Source organism: Talpa occidentalis, unplaced genomic scaffold (genome assembly GCF_014898055.3).
Source record: "Talpa occidentalis isolate TD23 unplaced genomic scaffold, MPIMG_talOcc4v2.1 talOcc4.4, whole genome shotgun sequence".
In the NCBI taxonomy this organism is placed as follows: Eukaryota; Metazoa; Chordata; class Mammalia; order Eulipotyphla; family Talpidae; genus Talpa; species Talpa occidentalis.
Genome location: NW_023604295.1, coordinates 96,184,756 through 96,196,266, shown reverse-complemented (window position 1 = coordinate 96,196,266; position 11,511 = coordinate 96,184,756).

The following is an 11,511-nucleotide window of genomic DNA, read 5'->3' as shown; positions in this document are numbered from 1 at the left end:
AGTACTTTACATGGGGCCGTTGTCATTCAGTCCTTCCCCAAACAACCCTGGGAAGTAGACTTCATTATCCACATGTAACAGCAACTGAGAAGGTACCACAGGCAGGCAGAGCCAGCATTCCCATGCCAGATTGCCTGCCTCCATGTTTTTGTTCCTTCTCGTGCCTAAGGCAAAAATGCTTAATGTAAACTGAATAGAGAGTGAAGAGAGAGACATGAGAAAGTAATGCAGCTTTATAGGATCGTGGTTGTGACGATGACAGCTGTGGAGCCAGCTTAACAGAGAAGGCGTGTTAGTCTCGCCTCCCCAGATTCACCACTGATTTACTTAGACCTCACTATTAAGGGCATTTGGCTTCTCTTATATCTTGGGAAATTGTTAAATTGCCCTGTAATGTCAATTCTGAAGAGTTTGTATACTTTTAAGAATATGAAGTAGAAATAATGATGCTATTAGAAACCAGTGATTTTTCACATAAAGAAAATAGATCCAATTCATCAGACTGTCTCCAAACCTTAACTAATTATCTTCAGATGCATGCAGTTAGTTACAAGATGACCACTGGTAACAGGAAAGGGAGTGGCACATTCAGCAGCACCATCCATCACTGATACAGGGGAAAGAACTCAAATTTCCAGTCCTCCTAATGGCTGGCAGGTAGCATCAGTTGTGTATTGGAAGAGCAATCCAAACCAATTCCCCCCCCCAAAAGAAATGGTAACTGCTATCCGCTAACTTCACTATCTAACACAGCAAAAGATCTAATAATGAAAGAACTTGTAACAATTGAGAAAGTAACTATTAAAAGCATAAAAAAAATTATGCGAGGCAATCCTGTTTGTACATATTCTTTTTATTTCCCCAGATTTTTCATCCCTATTGCTCACTTTCCTCTTTTTCTCATCGCCCATTGATTGCACTCCTTCAACTCCCTCTGCCTCCGTCAGTTCCTCATTGCAGAGGCCACAATTCTGCCACTTCTGCTTCCGCTATACTTGAGAACTCTTCACCTTGCCCTTCCCAAATCCTGGCCATCTGTTGATCTCCCTTCATAAGGGAGCAGCCCCCTTAAACCTCTTCCCCCCTCCCCAGTATGCGCCCTTTGACCCTGATTCTTCAAGCAAGACTATTAGTGAACAGGTGAGTTGACTTGGGGTGCAATTTTTAAATCTAAACACACCAAATTTACTAATGGAAGAACTGATAACAGAAATATGATTACATTTTTTATTATTATTACAGTTTGACTTTGAAGACAACAGATCTGTTTAGGCTTTTGCTAAGAAGTCAAGCACATTTTTCAATAATTTTAAAAGTTATGAATACCATGTAGTTATAGAGTTATGTTACTCCTGTTAAAATTTGGTCTATACAGACTGAAAGGTACTTAAATGATACTAATGCTTACATAAAGTTTTAATTAATTTATTCAAATGTGCTTCATTTTGAAAGGCCGTCATTTTATCAAGGTTAGGGTTACAGATATAGGAGGAATCTGCGCCTTTGTGAAACTTAAGTGTGTAGAGGAGATCAATGAGACAGTAGATAGTTGCAAAACAAAGGCCTAGGCTTTTAGAGGCTCAGAACCAAAGTAGAGAAAGGCACTGAACAGGGGCTAACAGAGTCTGGACTTCCCAGTGGGGGCAGGTCCAGGTAGAGTGGCAAAAACAATGGAACCATGGATGAGTGTGGATTGTCCTCAAGAGCTTGGGACTTGGGGTGGAGGTGGTTAGCCAAGAGAGCATCTTGGACCTTGTCAGAGAATGCTTCTATCCCGATGGCAGATGGGTGACGAGGAAGCAGATGAGGGACTGAATGTTAGGAGGTAAAGACAGTGATGTACCACAAGGTACAAGCGAAATGAGAAGCTGATACAGGGTTTATACAGAGAAGAAATCTATTGTGTCTAAAGGGTCACTCACTGCAGTGTAGTGAAGAAAAGGCAGGACAAGGCAAGGGTAGGGTGAGCGGAGTCAGGAGGCTGGTGCAGTCCAGGTGAGAGATCTCAGGGCTTGGACAAGGTTGGGAGTAGTGAAAATAGTAAAAATAGGTCACATTCTGGATATTTTAAAAAATCTTTTAAAGGAAAATTTTCAAACATGTGAAAGAGTAGGATAATGAACCCCAGTGTACCCACCATCCAACTACAACAATTTATAGAAAACTTTATTTATACCTTCACCCACTTCCTTGCTTCTCTCTATTGTTTTGAAACAGATTCCAGACATCATATTTCATCAGTAAATATTTCACTGTGCATTTCTAAAAATGTTTAAATATATCATCATCACATCTCAAAAATCAATAGTTCCTTATATCCATCAGTTAAAATTTATGATTGTCTTATGATCATAATTTTGTTACAATTTAAATCAGAATCTAAATAAAACCTCACACAACGGTAATTGGTTGATATAACTAAATGTCTTTTAATCTATAGGTTTACCTTTGATCTCTTTTTTTTTCCCCTTTGCAATTTATTTTTTAATAAATTACATTGTTGATCCTGAAGAGACTCTCATAGTCTGGGAAGTAGCAAGACAGCCGCCTAGGTAGGTTCTGTTTTTCCAACAGAAGGAACATGCTGTCTGGCTGAGCCGGTGGATATACTTGGAGATGCATCAGATCAGATTTAGGACTGGCTAAGGTCCCAGGAGGTGAGGAAAATATAGGAATCAGGGATGACTCCAAGATGCGGAACTGAACAATTGGGTAAAATCGCCAGCAGACAATTAGATCAGACATTCAGAAGAGAGACTGCAGGGACAGATCTGAAAGGCATATTTCTTGCATTGAAAACATATTTGACTTATGTACTGAAAATATAAGAAGAGACAAAATATAGCCCTGGAGTTTATGTTCTTAGGAAGGAACACACACAGCTAAATAGTTGTAACTGGGATAATTTCTGTGAAGAAGAGCTGTATGGTACTCTAAGGACATCTAATGGGGAAACCCCACCTAATCTGGAGATTCTAGGGCAGTCATCCTTGAAAGTAACTTTTGAGCTGAGGCTAGCCATGAGTAAGACTTGAAAGGGGGAGGGTTTCCAGATGGAGGGAACAGTGTCTACATTAAGTCTGTTTCCCAAGTGAACACAGTCTGTAGGAAGCCAGAGGTGGCCAGACTATAAGATTTGAGCTGACACTGGAGGACAGAGCCATAACATGCAGGGCTTTCCTGTTTGTGCTAAGGATTTGGATCTTATACTAAGAGCAACAGAAAGTCATTGAATGGGTTAAAGTAGGGTGGGACAAGAAGAGAGATATTCATCCATTTCGTGTTGTGTAAAATTCACTGTGGCCTAAATTCAGAGACTGGCTCAGATGACATTAATAACCACATGGAGAGCAATGAGGATGCCATTGCAGTGGTCCAGGATGGAGGTGATAGTGGCTTGGATTATGTATTGGCGGTGAAGATGGCGAGGAGAAGAATTTGCCAGCTATGTAAGAGATGAAATTAGCAGGACTTGACACTGAATTGGTATAAAACGTGAGGAATAGGGAAGGGTTAAGAATTGTTTTCAGAATTGTTGAAATGATAAGAATACAAAATGTCCTCTATGAAGTTTATACAGAGAAAGAAGACAACGCCAGAAAACAACTGTAGTTGAAAAATGAGTTAAATAAAAGCTTATGGAAGAGACTAAAGCAGAGAGGTGACCAGAAAAGTAGGAGGAAAAATTGAAGGAAAGGAAGCCCACTGAAGATGAAGCCAAGTAAGAAAAATCTGGAAAGTGTCTTTTTGCCCTCAATAGCTAGAAGGTCACTGGCAGAGGTCTGCTCATACACCTTTAGCCAGCAGCTCTTTGGACAGGGGTAAAGCACTGCTTTACAGTGTTTGCCAATTTCTGTGCTGTAAATACTCCTGCCATGGTGCCTGAAGTTACCAACATGATGTCACAAACATGGACCTGCGTGGAGAAGCACCCAATCAGTTCTCAAGAGCTGGAACTAACCTGCTCCAGTGACTCAGTGGGTGATCTCGGCAAGAGTCACCGCAGTGTGGAGGTGCAGGTGGAAGCCAGGAGCAGATGCAGGGAATGGTGGCAAAGGCAGTGAGTCAGGACTCCAGTTTCAAGAAGCTGAGTTATGAAGGGGAGAAAAAGAAAGTTGTAAGTGTGGACAAGGAGTCTGCCGTATGAGGTGGGATACAAGAAGTCGAAGAGCTGAGTTGAGAGTATTGGTGAGAAACTGTGGCCAAAAAATATGGAGCCTGGGATTAATTTAAGGAAGTACAGATGTCATGTCTGAGAGACCCACACAAATGGAGGGGTCATAATGAATCGTTCTCAGTGAAAGCCAGTGGGATCTATGCTCCTCAAAGCTCTTTCACGAATATTTTCTTGTATGTCCCTCCCAACAGTTCTGTTATAGTGACATTGATGACTTTCTTTATTTGAAAGCTGTGGGAAGACATACAGAAGTTGGGGGCCTTGCCCAGGCCAGACAGACAGGACCACCTTAAGGCTTATTGTTCTCAGGATACTGTTTTCACCATCATCAGCTGACTCCATATTGACTATGCTTATTTTCTGGAAAACCAGGGACTGAGTCAGCAGCAACTTCTTGCTTGCTTTCCTCAAAATGAGAATTTGTCAGCTTGGACTCCAATACCCTCAGAGTCCTAGGTCAGTCTTTTTTTTTTTTTTTAATTTAACATGTTCTTCTGTGGCAAGCAGCATTACTAGACACTGTTTTCAGCGGCTAATAAACATTAACTCATTTGACATCCTGTGAAGACTGAGGTAGCCTTCTTGGAGAAGTGAAAGGGTCTAGACCCCAGCAGCACAGCACAGCCTCTCCTAGGACAGCTGGGGGGCTAGGCAATGCTTACTTACTTACTCCAAGTCGAACCAAGCACTCCTGGGTTTGTCTCTCAGGGGTTTGAGAGAGAGGAAGATAGTCTAAAAATACTTTGAATGGAAAGAAAGAGAATACACGTTAGATCAAATTTCAAGGACTATCTAAACAAGGCTTTTTTTATATTGGGGTGAAAAATATGGTTTTCTGTGGGCCAAGAAAACTTCATATTCTTGCTTGCCTCTCTCCAGTCAGGAGAGAATGGAAGTGTGTGTGTGTGTGTGTGTGTGTGTGTGTGTGTGTGTGTGTGTGTGTGAGAGAGAGAGAGAGAGAGAGAGAGAGAGAGAGAGAGAGAGAGAGAGAATCTGAAGCTTTAGTGGACTACTCAAAAGTCAGATGTGGAGGGGCCTCTGGCTGGATCAGGGAGTTAGAACCTGAGGTCAGAGCTGTCTCAGGAAGTATCTTCGAGCTCCCTCAGTGACCCTGCAGTTTGCATAGCCCTGAAGTCTGGGTCTTCTCTTTCTTTATAAATGATCTTTTCCCTCTAATGGAAGGACCAGGAAATGATATCTCTATTTCAAAATGTTGTGCACTGAGGGGTATAGGCAGAGAGAAGCTGACTCATCTCCAAGTGGCCAGTTTCTCTCACAGACTCTGATAGCCTAATAAAGTGTATGACTTCAGTTCTGTTCATTTCTAGCTTTTTGGTTTTACTGGGCTAAAAAGCTAGGTCCCGACCATGGACCCAGAGATGCCTGAAGTCGGTGTTGCCTGGGAAGAGCCACAGACCATCTCCCAGGTGTTTCAAATTCCACACCATTGTATCTGATCTTTCTCCCCTAGAGACCAAAGGTAAGAATTGGGGGCCACTATTTTGTCATCTCTCCCCTTGAGAACCAGTCTCCTTTGCTATTGCTCACGATGAGGATGATTACATTCCAGGCCCTGGGAAGGCCTCCCCACACTGTGTCATCCTCATATCCAGGCCAGAAACCTCCTCTCTGAGGTCTCCCTCCCCAGGGGGCAAAGACTCTGCAGGGCCACCAAGAGCATTACCTCCCAAAGTCTGTGTCACCCTCCAGATCACAGTCTGAGTACTCAGCAGCTGAGAATTCCCTGCCTTCTGCCAGGACCTGCTCAGGTATCCTCCCTGCTGCTCACTCCCTAGGTCCCAGGGATGGGCAAAGGACAGCTGTTCTCAGGGGAGGCAGACAAAGTCTGTGATGTCATTTCAGGGTCCACATGTGTGAGCATGAGTCCCCAGCAGTGTGAGAAGGAGCAGCTGCGGCTCGGAAGGGACGAGAAAACCTGCCCCAGCTCTTGTCATGACATCTCATTCCAGCCTGGCACACCACAGAGGCTGAGAATTCTATATTCAAACCTAGCTTTCCAGATTCTGGGAAGGTGTGCTTGTCAAAGGAAGAGAATAATAGATCATGTCCAATTAAGAGCTTGTTAGCCTAATTTAGAACTTAAATATTTAGACACATGATATATAGGCCTCCATCTGTATTCTTGCCTTTGACCCTGCAAATATCATGGGAGAAAAGCTGTCACCACTCTCCCAGATTTTGCCTTATCATCACACCATGTCTGTGTACAAGCTCCTGGCCATATTGAAATGTCTGTTCCACCCCCGTCTCACCCCCATCCACAGACATAATCATTTCTCAATATCTAGTCCAAAAGCCTCTCAAAAGCTTCTTCCTTGCAATGTGAGACAGCCCCTCAGGCTTCATGCCTTTGCCTCCATCCCACCACATCTCTCCAGAATAATCCAGTTTCAAGTTTCAATTCTACCTTTGCTATCAGACCAGAGCTCCTCTGGGCTGGGTCCAGAGCTGACTTATTTAGCTCTATGTCTCCAGCCTAAGCACAATTCTCATGCACTAAGAGCGCTGATTCTCCATTCCGGGTGACCAACCCTCATAACTGAGGGGTTTTCCAGATGCAGAACTTTCAGTGCTGAACAGAGATGGTTTTGGGAAAAGTAGGAACGTTTGGTTACCCTAAGGTGGAAGAGGCTCTTTGCAAAGAGAAGAGGTATCAGCAGACAAGTCAGAAGTAGAACTGAGTGACCAATTAAAGTCTGAAGCCACTAATGGCACTGTCGACTTTCCAATGCTTGCTCCTGTGCAGTGAGGACGTTTCTAGGCCTCATGGACATCTAGCCTGGCTATGCAAATCTTAGCTGGCCAATCAATGTGGACAATGTGGACCCCATCTCCAGAGCCCTACTGTTTCACAAAGACTCCCTCTACTGTCATTTCTCTGCAGAAACTCCTGGGGAAGCCAGCTCACCATGCAGCTTCCAGCTGTCCTCACAAGGCATTCATAGAATAAGTGATGGCGGGTCCACATCTTCCCAACCTCCCCCCTCCCTCCACACCCCCATCTGTCCTGCTAAGTGTGGAGGGCAGTTACAGATTCTCCTGCTGAATCCTTTTCTATCTTTATGTTGCAAGCACCTGACTTTTCCTTCTAAGGAAAAGTCACTCCTCACTCCCTTATTTCTCAGCCCCCCCACCCTCAGCCTTCAGATGAGGTGACTGGATGGGTGGGAAGGATGTGACCCAGTTTCTCATACACTGCGTCTCTACAGCTCAACACAGAACAAGGAAACCAAGTCAGGATCTTCTCAACTGCCACACGAAGACTAATTGACTTTGAAGCAGACTGGATCCAAGGGCTCATGGAAAATTATCCTCTCTCATTTCTCTTTCTCTTTCTCCCTCCCTCCCTCCCTCCTTCCTTCCCTCTTTCTCTCTCAGTTCTTTTCTCCTGTGACTTGCTTTTCTTTGAACTCTGCTTTCCTCTGTGTTGACTTTAGTCTGATGCTCTCCAACTGATAGCAAACATGCCCATGCTGAATGACACACACACACACACACACACACACACACACACACTTCAAATAGAGCAGGCACTTGTAGTGATAGCTTCCTCTAAACAACAGCATCTGAATTCAAACCTAGAACCCCCAGCACCTCCGTGGACACCCATAATCTCCAGTAGTATAGGGGATGCACCTCCCTGTAGGACAGCTGAAGAAAAGTCAATCAAAATGACTACAAAACATGCTGCATTCAGCTAAAAATAACTGAGCCAGGCACTGGACCATGTCTTTCATCTTTATTCCTTAGAAGAACCTGGAGAAAAGATTGTTTTTATCATTCAACAGAGGCAGAAAATCCCAAGTCTAAGGACTTCACTGTTTTGAGTGACGAAAATCCACACAGGAAATGAGAGCATGGTTTTTGGCAGTTCCTGGGCCTCAGCCACAACTTGCTGGACTTGGGGCGTTCAGAGCACGCCCCTGCCGGTTTCACTTCTTCCCCCGGAACTGAGCCCCATCTGGCCTCCGAGCCTTCACTTCCCACTGCCTTCATCTGATCATGCAAACCCACTAGAATAAACACCGATCATGTTGCAAGCTGTGTGGACATTAATGAATCTTTTTCTCCTCTTATTTCCAGAAACTCCTGGTTAAGGGAAATGGCTTATCTCTACTTAATGATCATGTAAAGCAGGCTGATGCACTTGTGTGTGCTTATGTGTCATGTATTTTTAAAAGTGCTAGTATGTGTACATGGTTAATTTTTTTTTTTTTTCCAAACAGGGCACACCTGTTTGGAAAAAAGTTTCCCTCTGGTTCTGCCTCCAGGTTTCTCTCTGGAGTAACATGCTGTCCCACCTCTGGAGAATCCCTACACATATCCAAGCATATGTGTATATGTGTCTGTAAACTTATATATTTTTAGTTCTTTTTATGTAGAGGAGAACATACTACATACAGAATTCAATACTTCATTTAATAACATATCATGGAGAACTTTCCTTGGTGTGACATGGACCTGTTGCTCTTATTCTTTTATTTTTTTTAAGATTTATTTATACATGTAAGCCAGAGGTAGAGGGGTGAGAGGATTCACCAAAGAGAGTGGGGAGCAAAACAGGCAGATCCACTGAAATACACTGCTGAGGGGAGCAGCGGAGGAGGAGGAGACAGGAGAGGTCTGCTGTGCCATGTGGGTCGCTCCCTGGCCGGCCGGGATTGAACTTGTGCTTTAGTGGCTGGCAGTAGCTTGATAGCACTATCTTTACCACTGCACTACCAGGGAGGTCTGCTCTTATACTTTTAATGGCTGCATAGTATGCCATCGTATGAATCTCTAACCAATCTTTTGCTTATTCATGCATTTTTAAAAAGATTTATTTATGCATACAAGAACTGGGATTCCCCAGAGGTGTGGGGAATAAAAAGATTCACCAGAGACAGAATGGGGAACAGAACAGGCAGATTGACTGAAGTACACTGCTGAGGGGAGCAGCGGGCAAGACAGGAGAGGACTGCTGCGCCATGTGGGTCAGTCACCTTCCTGGCCAGCCGGGGATTGAACTTGTGCTGCAGAGACTGTGGACAGCTTCACAGTGCTGTGCTTAACCCCTTGCACCACCAAGGAGGCCCTGGATCAACATAATTTAATTCTAAGTTCTCAGGCAAAAGTTTCTGCTTTGTAGTAAGTGCAAACTAAAGAGTAGTGCATCCTTCTTAGGAGTCTTTTGTCATTTAAATAAAGCAGGATGTGGGACAGAAATAAGAGCTTAATATAGAACCTAAGGGGAGGATGGATATAAGTTGGAACCAAGAGGCAGAAACTTCTCTCCACATCTCTGCATCCCTCTCATGTCCCCTTTATTCTTCTGCACTGACCAGCCTCCTCTGCGTCTCCTGACCTACAGTGTCATGCCAGCTGGAGATCTAGACCTCACAGGAAACGTGTTCATCAGAGACTCACTGTCTCTGTGTCCTACTTGCCAATTTCTGAAAAAGACAATTTGATTTCCACCTACCCCACCCTCCCTTGGTCACTGACTCCTGGTCCTGTTGACTCTGGCTAAAGGGTCAGAGCCCCTGATGGCTGCAGACACCCAATCCTGAGGGCTAACAGGGATAACCAGAGAAGGCAGGTGGGCGGGGAGGGGCCCACAAGTATCCACCATGTGGTCCCTCACAGACATAAGCTACTTAGTTTGTAATTGCATCAGTGTGACCCTGAAGAACTTCAAGGAGGCTTCAACTCTGCTCTAACCGAGTTTTCCATTACAGGGGTGCCCGACTGAGAGCGGGGCTCAGGCCTCATTTAACAACAGCATTTCACATATACGTGTGGGGGGGGGAATGCAATGTAGCCAGGAGAAACATGTGATTTGGGGGGCAGGGGGTTTATCATCCCCTGACCCTTCCATATGAAAAAGGGAACTTACTTTGACACAGTATTTTCACCTTACTTTGACACAGTATTTTCACCTTACTTTGTCAAACTGCAAACATGTTATTTTTACAAAATTTCATAAACTAGTTCATGTGAAACTTCGTTTTGAAGATGTTCTTTCTGAGGAAAAGTGTTTTTGAAGGAAAGCATCTTTACATCTGGAAAGTGAGTCATGTAAACAAGCTATCTGCATTTGAGAGAAAATTCGTGGAAATGGGGAAAGATATACGCTAAAACTCTTGTCTGCTGTAGCTTCCAACCCCTGGTAAAAGTCGGAGCCTGCAAGCTCAGCCTACCCTTGAGCAACATCTCATCTCTGAAGAACTCGGAACCAGACACAGACCAGGAGAACCAGTCAGGAAAGTCTTGCCAGCAGAGGGCGCTGGTGTTCCAGCTGGAAGACCGCCGTGGGGCAGGACCTCGCTTCCAAGTCTGTGCCTGTCACCCTTCAGGTCCCTCTCAAATAACGTGCTCCCTGCTTAGCTTATTGAAGGAAATAAATAAATAAATGTCAGGAAATAAATAAATAAATGTCACTACCTACAGGTATGTACGCTGTCAGCATATCTCTCAATAGCATCTACCCTTTGATATCCCAAATTTAAGGATTTCCAATATAACGTTGAATTAATACTCCGAATCAGACACACAATGACTTGAGACACAGAACATCTGGTTCTGCTTCAACTTTGAATTGTAGTTGACCGAGTGTAGCCCATTCTATAAATAGTGACACCTGCTTATTTTCCAGATTATTGGAACATGACCCCACCACACACACAAACATACATACCTCCCACACACACACACATGCACACACTGACCTGAGATAACATGAAGATACCCTACAGAATAAGGACAGTTGCTGTGTATGGCATAGAGTGATATAACACAAAGAAAAGGATGAAAAGAACAGGTGCCTGTGGACCCTGGACAAAGAAACCACCTGTGGGTCAAGCCGTGGAAATAGCTGCATACAAGGGACCAACTTACTGGCATTCCCTGGTGGCCACAGGAGAGCCAAGAGATACAGCAGAGGGAAGCTACCCATTAAGGACGGAGGGGGAGAAACTGCACCTATGGGAAGAATAGGCAACTAAAAACCATTAAATTTGCTTCATGGCAGCACCCACCTCATACTCTGGCCACAACTAAGATACTCCTGGTTTCAAAGCCAGGTGAGCATTCTAACTTCCTTTTCCCCATCCAGGCAGCTACCAGGCAACAGAGTTATTATAGTCCTGTGAAACCAGAAGGAAGTACAAAGCCACGCTGGTAGCAGGAAATCACGTGGGAAGGAAGCTGTCTATCTGTTTGGGAAGAGCTCTAAAAAAGAAGCACAAGAGGCCTCCCTGATGGCCAAGGGGTTAAGCACAGCACTACGAAGCAATCCACAGCCTCTGCAGCATGAGTTTAATCCCCGGCTGACC